This window comes from Notamacropus eugenii, chromosome 1 (genome assembly GCF_028372415.1).
Source record: "Notamacropus eugenii isolate mMacEug1 chromosome 1, mMacEug1.pri_v2, whole genome shotgun sequence".
Lineage (NCBI taxonomy): Eukaryota > Metazoa > Chordata > Mammalia > Diprotodontia > Macropodidae > Notamacropus > Notamacropus eugenii.
Window position 1 is genome coordinate 169,011,165 of NC_092872.1, and position 18,300 is coordinate 169,029,464.

Genomic DNA, 18,300 nt, shown 5'->3' on the forward strand with positions numbered 1-18,300 from the left:
ATCCATAGAAACACATCATGGAAAACAAGCTACATTTTCTATATCTCAGTGAAGATGCCAAGACTGTCAGGTATCAATATGAAGGCTCTGCCTACCCATATTGGGGCAGGGGTCTATTCCCTGTCTTGCAAACCTCAGGATTTGATATCAGAATTTTACTTCCTGCGACCCTGTTTTCAGGTTTGCATCTATAGAGAGAAACCAACTAACTCCGGATAGAGTTTCAGCAGCTGAGAAGAAGAGCTAATTTGAGAGTATTTGGTTTTAAAATAGATTTTATTTTAAATACCCAAGCTACAAACAACTCATCTTTAGGCTAATTAAAAACCAGCACCATGTTTCCTCTTTTAAAATACCAGAATCAGAAGAATATTAAAAGGACTTTAAAGTCTTTTTTTCTTTCTGGCCAACCCAGCTGCTTTTGAAGGGAAAACTGGGACTGGGGGTGGGGGGGTGGGAGAGAATAGGAAGGGCAAAAGAAGGAAGTCAAAAGAGAAGAGGGAAGGAAGAAATAATATTGGATAACCTACTGATTCTAAAACAGGCATTCTAGATTTCAGGGGACAGTGAAGTTGGATGGGAAAAATGTATCTTTATTTTCACCAATCTTTGTTTTCTTTTGTAATCCTTTGTATTTTATCTTATGCGTTTAATGTCAGAAACATTATTCTGAGGAGGGGTGCATAGGCTTCACCAGACTGCCTCAGGGGTTGAACACACACACACACACACACACACACACACACACACACACACACACACACACACACTGATTAAGAATCCCGGTTCTAGAAGGAGAATTGTTGGTGTAGTGGTGAAAGAGTACTGGGAGATGAAGACTTCCCTGGATCACGAAATACCTCTCAAATAGCTATTCAGAAATAAGAAAGCAAATGACCACGGTCCAGTTACCTGATTTCTCTGGGCCCCAGTTTCCTAATCTATATAAAGACGGGGTTGGATTAGAAAATCGGCCTAAAGTTCTTTCGATCTTTACATCTATAATTCTATGAAGGTCCTGTAAGTTTCTGAGAAAAAAGTTACTAAGAGAGAAAAGGCAGCCCATGAAGGGGAAGGCAAACTGGGAAGTACAAGAGAGCACATTTTCAGGGCAGAGGGATGCACAGGGCTGGGCGGCCAGCCCAGAAAATGTTGTAGCTTGTGGCCTCAGATTAGAACCTGCATTTATTTTCCTCCTTTCTAGCTTTTCAAACTACAGTTACCTCTAACCCATCACTCTCCTTCCCATCCTAACCCCATCGTGCACTAGCCAAGACATCGAAGGCTCTGGGAAAACTCAACACGTTGTGGGATCCCAGTCCAGGGTCAGTCAACCCAGGAGCCCAAGAAGAAAAGTTCTAGCCCTCGGTCAATGAATTGTTTACTGAAATTTCTGGCTTTTAACCTCGGAAGGCTGGTCAAGATCTGAGAAGCCAGTGAGTGGCTTTTCCGCGTGATAGCTCAAAAGTTCGGAAATATATCTACTTGTCATTCTGCTCTCCATCCCGTTGCAAACCTTGACCTGTGGCAGTATTTCATTTCGGGTGTGTCTTAATTGCCTTAAAGGCAGGGGAGATTCTGAAATCACACACCCCTGGAGATTTGGTGGGCAACATATCTTTCGTTTTGAATAATTTTTGGGTTCTTGTTCCGTCTCTGCCGCTAGCCAGAGCGTAGGTAACCTCCTCACCTCCCTGGGCTGCAGGTTTCTCATCTGTAAAACAAGGAGGCTAGATTTTAGAGATCAATACCTTGCTCAGCTTGGTAATGTAGGCATGCTCAAGGGCCTGAGTTCCGAAGATGAGTCTGACTTCAGCCCCACTTCCCATCCCCTTCGACTTTAAACTAGAATTGATTAAGCGACTTCTAGATGCACAGACTTGTGCAAGGCGTTGGAGTGGGAGAGGAGAAGAGGAAAAGGGTACGAAATAAGTCTATTTTATTTTAAGTCTCTCCTCTAATGGAACTCCTTTCTTTCCCTGGCTGAGTGCGAGTGAGGGAGAGAAGTTGATTAGTGGATAGATGAAGGATTTAGAGTTAAGTCCGGTCGGGGACACATACTGGACCTTGGGCACTTAACTCTCCATGCCCCGATTGAGTGCTGACTGACCTGTATTGTTGAGGGAGTTTCAATCAATAGGTATGTATTAAACGCTTACTCTGTGCCAGGCATTGCGAATAAAAATACACTGAATTAAACAATCCTTACTCGCATGGAGCTCATATTCTAATATACATATATACATATGTGTATGTTTGGGATGCATATGTATACACTTGTATCCCCAATACACATAAGTGTGTGTGTATAGACAGAATAAAGAGAATAAATACAAAATAGTTTGAGGAGAGCACTAGCACTTGCGTGGGTGGGGGGTAGCATTCAGGAAAGGCTTCAGATATGTCTTAGCTGCAACTTGCCAGAAGATCCTATGAGATGGAGATAAGGGAGTGAATTGCAGTCATGGGAGACTGAAAGAGCAAAAGCCTGGATGCCGGAGTCTTCTGTGAACAATAGAAAGGCCATTTTAACTGGATCAGAAAGTGGGGGGAAGGTGAATAATGATGCAATGAAGCTATAGAGAGAGGTTGAGGTAAGATGTGAAGGGATTTAAAAACTAATCAGAGGGATTTTTATTTGATCCAGAGACAATAAGAAGCCACAGAAGTTTATTAATTAGGGGGATTATATAGTCAGATCTTCACTTAAGGAAAATCAGGGACAGCAGTGTGGACTGGAGCTGGGGGTGGGGGGAGGAGGTGGGTAGAGACTTAAGGCAGAGAGGCCAATTAGGAGGCCACAGCAATAACTCAGGAAAATTCTTTTAGAACTCCCTCTCCTGGAAATTCCTATAGGAGTGAAATCATGGAGGCAATCTCTATCTCCATTCTCCTCCCTTAGGGTTTTTCCAGCCCTTCTTTTAGAAGCTCGCTTTATATGGTGCAAAACAAAGTAGTGAGTTTTGCCAGAGGTAGCCAGGTATACACAGGAATTAAACCAACAGGATTCTTTCCTTTTCCTCCCGGTTCTGTCTCTAAGATTCTGTGTCCTCTTGATTGTCATTGTGCATAGAATTGGAGGATGGGGGGAAGGGAGTGGCTGCAGCCTGGTCCCATCAGAATCTACAACGAAGTTCGATTTTTCAGTAAAAACGGTTAGAATATAAGCTATAATGCAGTTAGAGTCCAAAGAATGCCAGACTGACAGATATTGATAACATTGAGATCAATTCTAATCATAAAACAATATCGATCGAGAATAAATTCTGTCTCCATGCATTCAGCATTTCCTTGGCTTTCTGAAAATCACTGGAAATCATCATTTCTACTAGCTCTCCAGGGAAAGGTGGATTTACACAGCCGCGGATATATGGGTAAAGCCGGTAGAAAACCTTGCTTTTGAATTATAGAGATCTTTGACAGAGAAATGAGACCTGAGTATCCAGTTCCTCTACGGTTAGGTTTATTCAACTCCCAGCAATCTCTTGCATAACTGACCACAGTGCATTTCACTTACAGCTGGAAAGAGAGGCGCTAGATTCCTGGATTCTTCGGGGCAACCACAACTGAGTAGAGGAGAGGTGAGCTAGGGCGCAAGCTCCTCTTGTCCACCCTGACCAAGCCTACCCCAATCTAGCTTTGCTTTCAAAGCAACTAGTAGGTTTGATGGATTCGCCGGAGTCACATTCCCTCATTAGGGTAGCGTTGAGTGAAACCTTTTCAATATGGCCCCTCAAATCCTTACAAGTGAGTCAAACTCTTAGCATTCTATATGCCAGAGAGGGATAGCGGTTACAGTAAATGGCATGATACGATGATTTTTGGTGTATTTACGTTATTATTGTTATCAATGACAATAAAATATCACATGACATGTCATACCCAGTGACTTTACCTCAGCTCACAATTATCCACAGGTTAACATAGTGTCTGGGTCTCCACTTCTAGGCTCTTTCCCCCAGTCCAGTTAACATAGGGCTAAAGTGCCCTAGGATCCAAGTCTACTTCTTCAGTCCCGCGAAAGGGGCCTCGCTCCTAGTGGAGAGGATACAACTTGTATACAATGGCTCTGTTGCCGTCTGGACTAATGAGGCCTATGGAACAAGGGACCCAATCAAACTAAGAAACCCAGAAAGTTTCTGGGAACGTGAGGACACACCCAGATAGCAGACATCAAAAGTCTACCGTCGGATTTTCAGTCAAACCCTCCGCTTTTCCCCCGTGAGGGAGAGAAAAGGAAGAGGAACAGGGAGGAGAGGACAGAATGGAAAAGGACAGGAGATGAGTTGGTCTAGATTCGAAGGCTAGCTGCAGTAGGGGACCTGGGCTCTCCAACCCAAAGCGCTCAGGCGCCTGGAAAAGTCAATTGCGTGATTTTCTCCTGGAGCATTTGGGTATTAGACACCAAAATTAGCTGGAAAAATTCGAACAAAATCTGCTTTGGTTCAAAAATGACTTTGATAATTGGAAAGAATGAGTTTTATTTTTGCTTTTGCCAGAATTATTCTACGTTGCTTCAGGAAACTAGTCTCCATCCCTTTGCGCTGACGCCTTCCTTATGTACGTACTTCCTAAAGTAGGCTTAAAGGTTATCTTCCTAACCCCACTTTCAACCCCTTCCTCTCTCTACACACACACACACACACACACACACACACACACACACACACACCAGTTTCGGCATAAGGCTTCGGTCTCAGTTCAGAGCCCGCGCGGGTGCATTTGTCCACAGGCAGCACTTTGTGCTTTCGCCAAAAGTACTCTAAGGTGCTCGGGATCAGGACAGGAGAAGGAATAGCCTTCCTGCCCTTAGGATTGGCAAAAATACAGTCTCCAGGAATAACTGTCTTGATTGGGCAAGACTGTGCTTCTCTCTAGAGTTTCCTTTCTCCTCTTTCTATGAAGCTTCAGGTGCTGTAAGACCGTGTGCTAGTTTCGACTCTCTGAGCAGAGGCCTTGGTCTGGGCCATTTTTTTTTCCTTCAGTGCACCCTGTTGTGACGAAAAAGTTGCAGTGACCCGAATCACAGTTTTTTCACCTCAGTGAGTCACACCACACCCGTCCACCTCCCTTTTTATTTGGAACCCCACACGACTCTCGAGATTCTGACAGGAGCAATACCGGCTCAATGGTTTCTGGTTTCCGGTCGGATCTCTTGGTCTCTGACTTCTGTTTAGCCTGTAACTCACAGGAGCCAAAAGAAGTAACAGGAAAAATGCCTTAGAAAAGGAATAACTTTCATTTCTTCCTTTTCCCGCACCCCATCTAACTTCATTATTCAAACGAACTTTTTCCATCTTTTCTTTATCTGTCATTTCTTCTACTGAGGGTCTCAATGAGTATGGAACATGACAGAGTTTGTCTCCAGGGATTAAGAATGAGGGACTGGTGACCTCCAAATCAACAGGCATTTCATTTATTACCGCCTATCATTCTAGGCACTATGCTAAGCAACGAAGATAGAAAGAAAGGGAAAAAAACAGTCCCTGCCCTCAAGAAGCTCACCATCTAAAGCGGGAGACGACATAATAATTATGTACAGACAAGAAACGTAACAATAAACCTGAGATAATCTGAGCGGAAAGGCATAACATTAAGGAGTCAAGGAGTTTTTACTGACAAGTAGAAGTAAAAGACGATTTCTCTCCAAATGAGGAAATGGGAGCACCCAAAGGTTTAAACGACTTGCCTGAGATAGTACATTATTTCAGTGGTGAGGTGAGTAGTAGAACCCATGTCCTTCTCCAATTCATTCTCTTCTCTCTTGAAAACCAGAAACTGTCTTTTGCTTTTCTTTGTATCCCTAAGACCTTAGCACAGTGCCTGGCCGATAGCAGGCGCTTAATAAATGCTTATTGATTGAATATAGGGGAATATTAAAATTTATTGAAAAATCATTCTTTGCTTTCTCTTTCTGTTAGACCATTTCAGGGTCTAAGTTCTTCAGCCTGGAGGATGGGGCTCTGGAAAAAGGAATTTAATCCCTTTATTTTTCCCAAGAAAGGAAAGGCCTGGAGGTATGCTTGGAAGTAGGGAGAAAAGACAGGATTGTTGGATTGGAGAAAAGGCTGGCAGGATCTTAAAAACCATCTTAACTTACAATCTCTTTGAGGGAAGAACTTCGAACGTTGGGAGAGTGAAAAGAGTCAAAGCCAGCGACCAGGAAGGGACCTGGGCCAAATAGAGAAACAACAGTCTATTTGTAGCGACATATCTGGATTTTAATATGACCCAGCAGTCGAGGATTAAAATATCTCCTTTGTAAATTATCCTTTATTCAGACTCCACTTTTCCTTTTTCTACTTCAGTGAAGCTGGTTTAAGGGTGGGAAATTGGTTTATGGTTCTTTCAGCATATGGAAGCAAAGAGGAGAGAAATACCATTGCCTCCATTCTCCTACTTTTTTTCTCCTTGTGGCTGATTCCAAAGACATGGCTTAGAAGCCATTCCTGCTCTCATCATTCTGCCTCCCAATACAATATCAAACCTGAAGCCCTTTCCTTTTGAGATTTCTAGGATTTCACGTAACACCCCCACTCTGACCACGCTCAGGGAAAAGAAATCCCGCTGAGTCGAATTTCTGTCTATCAAATGTGATCAAGAGAGACAGTGAAGGTGCCTTGTACGGTGGTATCTAGAGGGCAAAGTGGAATCGAGAGCCCAGGGTGTGGGGGTAAGTTTGGGGGTGGGGGTGGGGGTGGGGAGGGTTCTGAATGACTCAGATTCTCGGTAGAACTAGGCAATTATTTGCTCATTTCTACGTTTTACTTTGACATTGTAAGCTTTTTTCTGGCACGGTAGCCTCAGAGACAGGGTTGAACCTAGACTCATAAATATGAAAACAAACTTTTAAAAGACCCTTTCCAGAAAGAACTTCTCCACAAATACTGGTTTAGTTTTGGATTTTCTTACAACCAGTAATATACAGTCCACATTTATTAATAGGAAATATTTAGAGAAAATTAGCGTCTCACCCTCTGGAACACTGTGCTTCCAGGACCTAGAGAATCACCTCGTAGGCAGAAAACTCAGGAGTTGGAAGGAACCTTTTAAATCAGGGGTTCTTAACCTGAGATCTGTGGACCCCCAAAGGTGGACAGATTGCAGGGGGGATCTGTGAGCTGTTTGGAGGGGTGTAAATTACATTTTTACTTTCACTAATTTTTAGTTGCCTTTGTAATCCTATGTCTTAACAACATTTTAAAAAGTTACTCTCTAAAGAGATCCATACGTTTCACCAAATTAACAAGGACCCCTGTTCTAAGTAATATTCATAGTCCAAACTTCTCGTTTTACTGATTTCGCCCAGAGAAATGATTTTTCCAGTGCCACACAAATACTAAGAACCGAAGTGCTTTTCTCTTTCACTTCTCTTTCTTGCCTTCTTTCTACGTCTTTGTACTCCTAAGGGAGGAAAACAGCGCGGTTATGACCCTGCTTAGGGGCAGAGACGGAGGCGCTGTCCAAATCCAAGGTGCTGAAACTCGTTGAAATACCACAGCTCCCATTACTTTAGAGGCCAAGTCCAAAGTCTGTTGTCACAGGATCATAGATTCAGAGGTGAAAGGCTCTTCATTCCAAGTCTATCAAAAAGAACTTACGATTTCAGGTCATCCTTTCTTTGGTAAATAGTGCCGCTCTGGGTCTGAAAATTGTGGCGTCAAGAAATTAAGTGGTTAGTATTAGAGGTTAGAATTCGGTTGTTGCTATCCTAGATGAGACAGTCCAAACGGATCTGACATTTAATCTTTCCCAGGAATTGCTTAGAAAAAGAAAAATAGTCTTTGTAGGGTGGGATATGTAAGAAGGAAAAGAGAAAGGCGCTTTATGGAGATACATAGCTGGAGTATTTAAAATTCACAGCAAAGACTCAGCTTAAAAACCATTATCACTGACCTCTCCATCCAGACATGCGTTAGAATCCAACTGAACAATATTAAGATCTAGAGAGTACTTGAGGTACTCTTAAAATATTCTTGCGACCCTGGTTAAATTTTTATTCTCCTTTTCACAATTTCTCCCTACACCCAGGCTGGTGAGTTGGTGGAAAGACCCAAAACTATCTGTTCAGGCAGGAAGTTCTGAGAATTTTTTTCTTGTAGTGGTACAGGGATAAGTCCGATAACCAACTTGGGAGGACTATCACCCACGAACACGCTGAAATGTACAAAAATATCCCAGAAATGTAAGCCGGTGCATATTTCGATTGAAGAAAACCCGATTTTGTGTAGAAGAAAGCTAATTGTCTCTCAGCATAGAGATGAAACATTCTTGACTCTTGTCAATTTAAATATAAAACCCATCTCAGACTTTGCCTTGGATCTCTTTCTTTCTCCTTACAAACTAGTAGACTACAGAAGAGTGTTAGTTCTGGGAAACTAGGGAAATTGTTTTATTATTTGAAGTTGGGAAAGAGGGAAAATCCACAAATCTCAGAAATTTCTACCTATTTCTACCTGTTCGGTAGTAAATACCAGTGAAGCAGTGAAGAAGATTCTCCATTTCTCGGTAACATTGGTCCCTTCCATTCTGGTTAGCCTAGTACCTACCCTTCCTCCTCCTCCCCCTTCCCTGTTGAGCATAACAGATTTCTGTGTTCTGCAATGAAGGAAGAGGCAGGCAGCCTAGCCCTGCAACAATCTGGAGTGGAGCCAACATTTATTTGTCCAACAGCTAATACCGAGGCCCCTGGAGTCTTGGGTTTGTCTTTGTGGTCTGCACAACTCATCTAACGTGTGAAAAGAGCCCGAGTCTAACAGTCCACCAAGGTTAAACTCTCCAGAATAATTGGGGAGTGAGGGTGAGGAGAATGGAGGGCGGGGGCGTGTGGGGGAAGGTTAATTCATTTCCAAGTCATTTGGATTCCCTGCAGTTTTACTTCCTCCTGAGTGGACCCAGCCTATGCTTTCCCTTCCCACCGCCTCTTGTAGACCATCCAGACGCTTCTTCACCCTCCCAGCACCGCACTAGGAGCCAGCCACAGGGGCATTCTGGGTAGTGACATGTGAATGAGAGACGCCCGTCAGCTGGCAAATGAGAAATTGCCCCGCCGACTTCCGCTGCGTGTGGAATCCTGGCGGCAGTCACGGGAAACTCCCCCCACCCCCCAGGCGAGGGAGTCGCGGCGCTCCTTTTGTGAAAATAGGGCTGCAGGGGGAGGGATCCCGAGAAGTGGGAGCTGCTTTGGAGAGACTTGCTGGACAGGAGCGTTTTGTCTTTGGAACAGTCTCCGGCTGTTCTCCACTTTCCACTAGATGCCAAAACCTAGGTCTCTAAGAGAAACATCTCCAGGACCCTTTCTAGGGAGAAGGAGGCAACTAATGCTATCTCCTCCAATATCACCATAACCAACAACCATCACTACTACCACCATTCCGATCCCCTCACCCCACCCCACCCCCGGCGCAATACACTCCATTTTTACATCTGTGACAGCAGTTTAAAAGAAACTCAAGGTCTGTCCTCGAACAAAGGAAAAGTAGATTCATTCTGATCATTGGGGACTAAGTGATTAGCATGGAAGTGTAGTTCTGCTGTGAATTTTCACTAGTTGAGTAATTTCACTTTAGCATTATCATTTTTTTCTATGATTCTGCATCCAGTACTGTCCAGAACATCATGAAGACCCCAGAATAAAGGAGTCATATTTGCCCCTTTGGAGAGAAGAGGGAACTATTTCTCAAGCCAATGGAATCCTGAGAATCTGGATCCAAGCACTGGAGGCTCTGGGAGGGGAATAAAAGCCAGAACTTCATCTCATTGATGGAATTCAAGTCAACAGCCTCAATTCCAAAGTCTCTCTGTTCCAGGCCAATGATCTGACTTCCTTCCTGTGGCCCTTTGCTTACTACCACAGAGAAGACACTTTAGTCCAGCTTGCCCAAGGTTATGGAATCTGCCAATTTCTAGCAAGATCATACCTTCCTTATGGACAGATGAGCCATCAGTTTAGGTTTTGTCAGTTATTTGTTATTGGTTGAGAGGCAAGGGAAGAGTGTAGATGCAAACGTAGAGTCCAAAGGGACCTCAGACATAATCTCGTCCAATCTCCTTATTTTATAGATAAGGAAACTTGGGCTCAGATAGAAATCATTTGAAGATAGGTCTCAGATTCTGGACTCAGGACTTTAAAAAAGCCTAGAATTTAAGTGCCAAATATATTCCAGGTAAAGTGCTAACATTCATCCTAGTGCTTCCCTTTTTCCCTTACCACTTAAATACATTACTTCCCTATGAAAGTATCAAATATATCAGAGTATATTTATCCCTGGTTACACTAAAATAACAGGAATGTAAATTGAAGAAGTGCTTTCCAAAGTACATTTCAGGACTTGACCAATATGCTTCCCATCCTAACTTGGTTTATCCCATAATTATGTGACTATTATTGACACACTTTTCATTTCCATTTCACAGCCAATTTAATTCCAAGTTGCGCCTTCTCATTTCTAGAAGCAAATTGTATCCTATTTGGCCACAGTTTTTTCTCATTGGTTATAGATGGCACTTGCTCTGCAATCATTTCATTTGCCATCTTATGATCCCTTTCCTCTATCACTTCTAAACTCTGAAGGAGAAAAGAAAACGGTCCTTCTTGGACCCCAAGTTTATTCCACTGTTTATAGGTCACTTGTTCTACTATTGTTAGAATTCTCTTACTCCTGACATCAAGAAATACTATCTTTACAGTTTTACCTATAGTCTAAACATAAACTCTTCATTAATATTAGTGTATTTTAGATTTTCTGTTTTGAGTGAGCTATTTAGTTCTCAAAGTTTATTCTAATTCCTAGGTTAGGTTAACCTGTTATTCTAATCTCAGTATCCTAATGAAAAGAAGATTCTCTTGGAATCAGAAGATCTGGATTTGAACCTCAAGCTAATAAATGTGGCACTGAGCAAGCCACTTAACTTTTCCTAGCTTCAATTTCCTCATCTGCAGAATGGGAATAATACCATTGTATTATGTCCCTCATGGGAGCATTGTGAATAAATAGATATACAATATACATGTAAGTGTTTGTTATTGATTGTTGTGATCTACAGAATAATAGAAAGATATGTTGATAGAGAGTTAACCTGCAGCATAATACCAATGATAATTTGAATACAAAGACTGATGTAAAATATCATCCTAGTAGTTTCAGGACTTCAGACTATTCCCTGATTTTTTCCCACCCCACCCCCAATACTTCCCTTTTTTTCACACAAGCTGTCTCACCCTGTATATGTTTTATTTCTGAACTTCCTTCTTTCTTCTCTTCTGTGTATTTTTAAAAGGCTGCACTGATGTCCATTTCTTTCTGTTCTTTTATATCATTCTCACTACCCGCAAACTCTTCCCCGTCACTCAATATTAAAAGTTCTATTGAAAGACCTCCAGTATGTTGGGTGGAGCCCCAGTGGAGGATTTGTGGGAGAACATGACTAAGAGTTACATAAAATGGGAAGGTATGTATAGGTTTTAATATAGACTATTGGAAGAAGTACCCACACGAAAGTGAGCACAAATCCATCTATTTAAGTATTGAAATAAAAATAGGAATAATGCCTAAGCCAAGATGGTAATTTATCAAATGAGACAATGAATCTAAAATATTTTTAAAACTTTAAAGAATTTTTTCTTTATAACTCATAACAAGAAGACTGACCCTTCTTCCGGCTCCCAAACTGGAACATTCCCCCCCCCCTTTTTTTTAAACTTCAGTCTTATCCCATTCCTTTTCTTTTCCTTGAAGAAAATTTTTTTTCAGTCTTGGGATACCTCTAAATATACTAACACTCTTAATAATAACCTAAATCATAGCATGTGTGAAACCCACAACTTTGTCACATTGTGGTCACTAGTCTGGTATTTCCAAGGTTCTCCCATTATTTGGGACTCTCATGCAGAATCCATTCCTCCTCCTTCCCTTTTAGTCCTTTTATACATTTGATTCCAATGGGTGAATTTGTCATTTCATCGATTTGTGCACTCCCTTCACTGATATTAATTACAGTCCCTTCCTGCCTTCTCATGATGCAAAATTCTGCCCACATATGTCTCTAAATTGTCCATAGAGGATCTACCCAATTCACTGATGACCATTTTATTCATTTATTATCGTAGGGGTTCCAATACAGTATTTATGCCATCCATTTATTTTCTGTAATATGAAAGTTATGTGTTGTTGATATTTTCATTTTTTTAAAATCATCCCCTCCCCCAAACATACCCCTCTTCAGAACTTCCCTATTACTCTTAAGGATACCACTATCTTTCCAGTAACAAAAATTTGCAACCTTGGTGTTATCCTCAACTCCTTACTTACTCATTCCATAAATCCAATTCGTTGGTAATTTTAGCAACTTTTTCTCCACAGCATCTTTTATATACATCCTTCTCTTTTTCATTTGAACTCATAGAATGCTAGTTCAAGCTGTTGTCACTCCTTACCTGAGCTATTGAGATAACTTTCTAATTAGACTCCCTGCTTCAAGGGAGTTAAAATTCTCAGTAGAAATTCATTCCTCACATAACTGCCAAAATGATGTTCTTTTTTTCATTATTTAATTTATTTATTTTTAGTTTTCAACATTCACTTCCATAAGTTTAAAATTTTTTTCCCTTCCTACCCAGGACAGCATGCAATGTGATATAGGTTCTACACATACATTCCTTTTAAACACATTTTCACATTAGTCATGTTGCATAGAAGAATTATAATGAATGGGAGAAACCATGAGAAAGAAAAACAAAACAAAAAAAGGAAATAGGCTGCTTCTCTCTACATTTTAATTTCATAGTTATTTCTCTGGATGTGGATGGCATTTTCCATTATTAGCCCTTTGGAATTATCCTTGCATTGATGAGAAAGGCTAAGTCTATCAAAATCAGTCATTGCACACTGTGACTGTTACTATGTACAATGTTCTGCTTCTGCTCACTTCACTCAGCATCAGTTCATATAAGTCCTTCCGTATTGTTCTGATGTCCATCTGTTCATCATTTCTTATGGCACAATAGTATTCTATTATATTTATATACCATAATTTGTCCAGCCATTCCCCAACTGATGGACATCCCCTTGATTTCCAGTTCTTGGCCACCACAAAAAGAGCTACTATAAATATTTTTGTACATGTGGATCCTTTTCCCATTTTATGATCTCTTCGGGATAGAGCCCTAGAAGCCGTATTGCTGGGTCAAAGGGTATGCACATTTTATAGCCTTTTGGGCATAATTCCAAATTACTCTCTATAATGGTTGGATCAGCTCACAGCTCCACCAACAATGAATTAGTGTTCCAACTTCCCCACATCTTCTCCAACATTTATCATTTTCTTGTTTTGTCATGTTAGCCAATCTGATACGTGTAATGTGGCATCTCAGAGTTGTTTTGATTTGCATGTCTCTAATCAACACTGATTTACAGCATTTTTTCATATGACTATAGATAGCTTTAATTTCTTCCCCAGAAAACTGCCTGTTCATACCCTTTGACCATTTATCAATTTTGGAATAAAATGATTTTTTCACAGAATCACAGAATTTCAGGGCTGGAATCTCAGAAGCTATCTAGTTCAATCTATATACAAAAGCATCCTCTCTATAACAACAGTCATACAGTCTTCATGTTAAGATCTCCAAAGAAGAGGAAGCCATCACCTCTTAAGAAAAGTCTTTCCACTTTCATACAGCTAGAATTGTTAGGAAGTTTTTTCTGACATCGAGCCAAAATCTACCTCTTTGTGTCTTCCACCTATGATTCTGTCTTCTGAATCTAAAATCCGTTCTCCACATGAGAGCCCTTCAAATATTTGGAGAAGGCTATCATGTCCCGTCCCCTCCCCCCAGGGCTTCTTTTCTTCAGGCTAAACACACTCAGTTCCTTCAACCAACCTTCATGCCATAAACATAAGGCCCTTCATCATCCTAGTTGACTTCTGACCATGTTATAGCCATACAAACACACACAAACACACACACATACACACACACACACAGAGAAACTCTCAGTTTTTATTTATTACCTATAGGTCAAATATAAACTCCCCTGCTTTAAAGATCTTCACAAACGGATCCCTTCTTATCTTCCCAGTCTTCTTATACGTTACTCCCCATCACCTTACAATCCAGACATATTGACCTACTTGCAATTGCTTATGCACGATGCTATACTTCCTGTACTCATTCATCCCTCAGACTCCCTAGTTTCCTTCAAGACACTAAGTGCCACCTTTCTCAGGAATCCTTTCCTGGCTATTGCTTCAGCTGCTAGTGCCTTCCCCCAACACCATCCTCTATCTACTCTGCATGTATCTCATACGTATCTATTCACACACGTTGTTCTTTCCATTGGAGTGTAAGTTCCTTGAAGGCAAGAATGTTTTTTTTCTTTGTATTCTCAGGGTTTACACAGTTCATTGTAACTGATTAATGCTTTTTGATAGACTGTTTGATAATGTCTTTTATGCCACTTCTCATGCACAAGCCATTGTTAGTAACATGCCCCAGCTTGCTTACTAAACTCACTATACATTTTTCCATTTTTGTCATTTGAGTTGTGATTCTTCTGAGGATGTGGTATTACATAATTTATACGCATATTGCATCGTGAGAATTTTAGTGTTAGAGAAATGAATTCTCATAGAAAAGAATAGTTTGTGCGATGAATAGGGAATACTCATTCAAAGAACCATGAAGTTTCCCAGAGGGAATCTAGCCCAATGTCTTCCTGTTGCTTAATTCTGAGTCCAGAACATTATCTATTTTTAGGGCTTGTCTAAGAGTACATGTTGAAGACAAAACTTCAAAAGGCTACCTACTTAATTAACTCCATGTCATAATCTTGTAAATCTGTATTTTTCTTCCACTTTGTTTTTCTAATGTGGGTGGTTGCAGTGATCTGGATGACTACAGTGATCTCAGTGCAATAGAATTCACTAGTGTCTTTGTAGTGTTCTGAGGCTTGATGTAATCAGTACAATATCACCAAAAAATAGTATCATTTAGATGAAGATTCTTGTCATCAACAGGATACCCTTATTTCGACTTTTCACAAGACATATTCTGTGATTCTGGGTAATATCTGTTGTGAATTTATGTCTCCTTATTTTATTCAGCAAATTGTTGAGCAAAGTTGTCTCTGTAGTCCTGTCTATTGTAGAGGTTACAGATGTGATTTTGATGTACTCTAGCTATCAGTGACACCTTGACTGAGGAGAACCTTCAAGGTTGCATTTTACTCTACTGAATCAAATGCTTTCTTAAAAATGAACAAATAACAAACATGATGTGATCTTGTATTCTTTTTTTTTTTTGTCTTGTGTTCTTTATACCTGTAAGTTATATGAACCTCATAAAGATGTGGATGGTTTGTTACAGAAATTCATCTGCAAAAGTCTGTTTCCTGCTCAGGTTTTCATCAAGGTTTAAGATACCCTTGATGTATGCATAGATTTTTTTAAAATAAATTTTTATTGCTATCTTTTGCTTTTATATCATCTACATCTTCTAGTGTATTCTTCTCCTCTCCCCTTTCCAGAAAGTAATACTTAATAACAAAGAATAAAAAGAAAAGAACAATTCTATAAAACCAATAAAACTTGACATTATATGCATTGCTTCACATCCATAGTTCCCCACCTCTGCAAAGAATCTGAGGATGGGGTGCCTTCTCATATCTCTTTGGTGCCAAACTAGGTTATTGGAATTTCACAGTATTCAGTTTTTATTGTTTTGTGGTTGCTGTTTCTGCCTAAACTATTGTAGTGGTTATGCATATTGTTTCCTTCGTTCTTTGTACTTTAAATCAGTTCAGCTAAGTCTTCCCAAGAATCTTTGCATTTTTTTCATTTCTTCTAGCACAACAATATTCATTATATTATTGTACCACAACTTGTACAGACATTCCTCAATTAATGGTCATCTATTCTGTTTCTAATTTTTTGCTATCTTAAAAAAGCGCTAATATCAGCATTTTGGTATATGTGAGGCCTTTTTCTTTGTTATTGATTGTTTGGCATCTCTGGCATCAAAGAATATGGAACTTTAAGTAATCTTCTCAAATAATTACATTTGCTTTCCAGAATGGTTGGGCCAACTCATAACTTCATCAACAATGTATTTATCTGCTCAATCAATCCATGATCTTTCAAAAATTGACTATTCCTGCCTTTTATTGTCATTGTTAATTTTGGGGGTATATTCTTATAGCATATTAGCACTCCATCATATTCACATACCATTAACTTGTTTTGCCATTGCAGGAATTGGTGAGCATTCCCGTAGTTTCTTTGTCACTACAGAAAGAGTTGCTTCAAATATTTTTATATGTATCTTCTTTTACTCCTTCTTTTATCTCTGGTATCTCTGGTTCAAAGGATCTCTCAGATTTAATAACTATTTGGGCATGGGTTCAGATTACTTTCCAGAATGGCAAGGCAAGCTTACAGCTTCACCAACAGTTAATTAATCTGTTTTTGTTTTCCAACAAGCCCTCCAAATTCGCATTTTTTTTTTGGTCAGCTTTGCCAATCTGATGAAGGAAAGGTGGATCCCCAAAGTTATTTTAATTTGCATTTCTTTAATTATTATATTATATTATTATATAGCTATTGATATTATATAGCTATTGATAGCTTGTATTCCTTCTTCTGAAAACTGCCTCTTTGTATCCTCTAAACAGGATTATCAATTAAGGAATGTCTCTTATTCTGATAAATTTCAATCAGTTCTCTATATAAGTTAGAAATGAGACTTATCAGAGAGACTTGCTGCAAAGTTTTCCCCCTCATGTACCTGCTTTTCTTCTACTTCATCTGCACTGGGATTTTTTGTAAAATCTTGTTAATTTTGTGTAGTCAAAATTATTCATTTTACCTTCTGTGTTTCTCTTAATCTCTTGTTTTGTCATGAACTCCTTATCTATAATTTCTTCCTTGCTCCTCTAATTAGTTTATGAAACCAACTTTTATAGCTAAGTCATATACCCATTTGGAGCTTATCTAGGTATATAGTGTGAAATGTTGGTCTACAACTATTTTTTGACCACAACTATGTTTTGCTTTCCTATTTTCCCAAAAGATCTTATTGATTGAGTTCTTACTCCAGTAGCTGGGAAGTTTGGATTTATAAAAAAACTATACTATGCTTGTTTGCTTCTGTACCTTGTGTACTTAATCTCTTCCACTGATCAGTCTCTCTATTTCTTAACCAGGACCCAATTGTTTTAATGTTTACTGCTTTGAAGTACAGCAGTTTGGGACCTGCACTGCAAGACTCTCTTCATTCTCACTTTTCTCATTATTTCCCTTGAGATTCTTGACCTTTTATACCTTCAAATTAATTTTGTTATTATTTTTTCCCTGCTCTATAAAGTAAATCTTTGGTATTTTGATTGATGTGGCAATGAATAAGTAAATTATCTGGGGTAGTATTGTCATTTTAATGATATTGGTTCAGTATACCTACGAATAATCTGTATTTCTCCAATTATTAAATCTGTTTTTGTGCTTTGTAATTGTGTTCATATAGTTTCTCTGCGTGCGTTGGCAGGTAGACTCCCAAGTATTTTATACTTTCTATAATTAGTTTAGATGAAATTTCACTTTTGATGTAGTTAATAGCTTTAATTAGCTTTTCAATTGAGTCTCTAAGGTCCTCTAAGTGTCATATCATTTTTATAAAGTAGACCATTTTATTTTCTCTTTGCCTGTGATTATTTCCTAAATTTCTTGTTCTTCTATCATTGCTATAACTAGCATTTCTGTCACTATGTTGAATAATAATAGTGATAATGAACATCCTTGCTTTGCCCCTGTTTTTGTTGAAAAAGTTTCTAGTTTATTTCCGTTATGGATAATGCTGATTCTTCATTTTAGACTGAGACCTCTTATTATGTTAAGGAAAGATTCATTTTGTTTTCTACTATTTAAAAAAGAAACAGGAATAGGTATTGCATCTTGTCAAAATTCTTTTCCGTATCTCTTGACACAATGATATATTGTCATTCTTATTAATATTATCAATTATGTTTTTAGTTTTCATAATATGGAGCCAACCCTTCATTCCTGGTGTAAGTCCAATTTGGCAATAGTATATAATCTTTATGATATGTTGCTTTAGTCACCTTGCTAACATTTTACTTAGATTTTTTTGCATTTATTACTTATTAATTATCTATTAAGGATATTGGTCAATAGATTTCTTTCTTCTCCCTACTTTAGGTATTAAGATCATATTTGTATCAAATAAAAAAATTAGTAGAATGCTTTCTCTTCCTACTTTTCAAAGAATTTATGTAATATTTATGTAAT

General features: G+C 39.3%; 1 long non-coding RNA gene across 2 annotated transcripts in view; it reads right to left on the reverse strand.

The window, feature by feature from the left end:
• Positions 1-18,300, reverse strand: part of LOC140524295 (uncharacterized) — a 54,724-nt gene that overhangs the window by 15,379 nt on the left and 21,045 nt on the right. Inside the window, exon 3 of one of the 2 annotated variants that reach the window (XR_011973649.1) lies at positions 1,400-1,714. The exons of the other annotated variant lie outside the window; for it this stretch is intronic. This is a non-coding gene — a long non-coding RNA (uncharacterized lncRNA). Of the gene's footprint in view, positions 1-1,399; positions 1,715-18,300 lie in introns of those variants that run through there. 2 annotated transcript variants of the gene reach the window in all.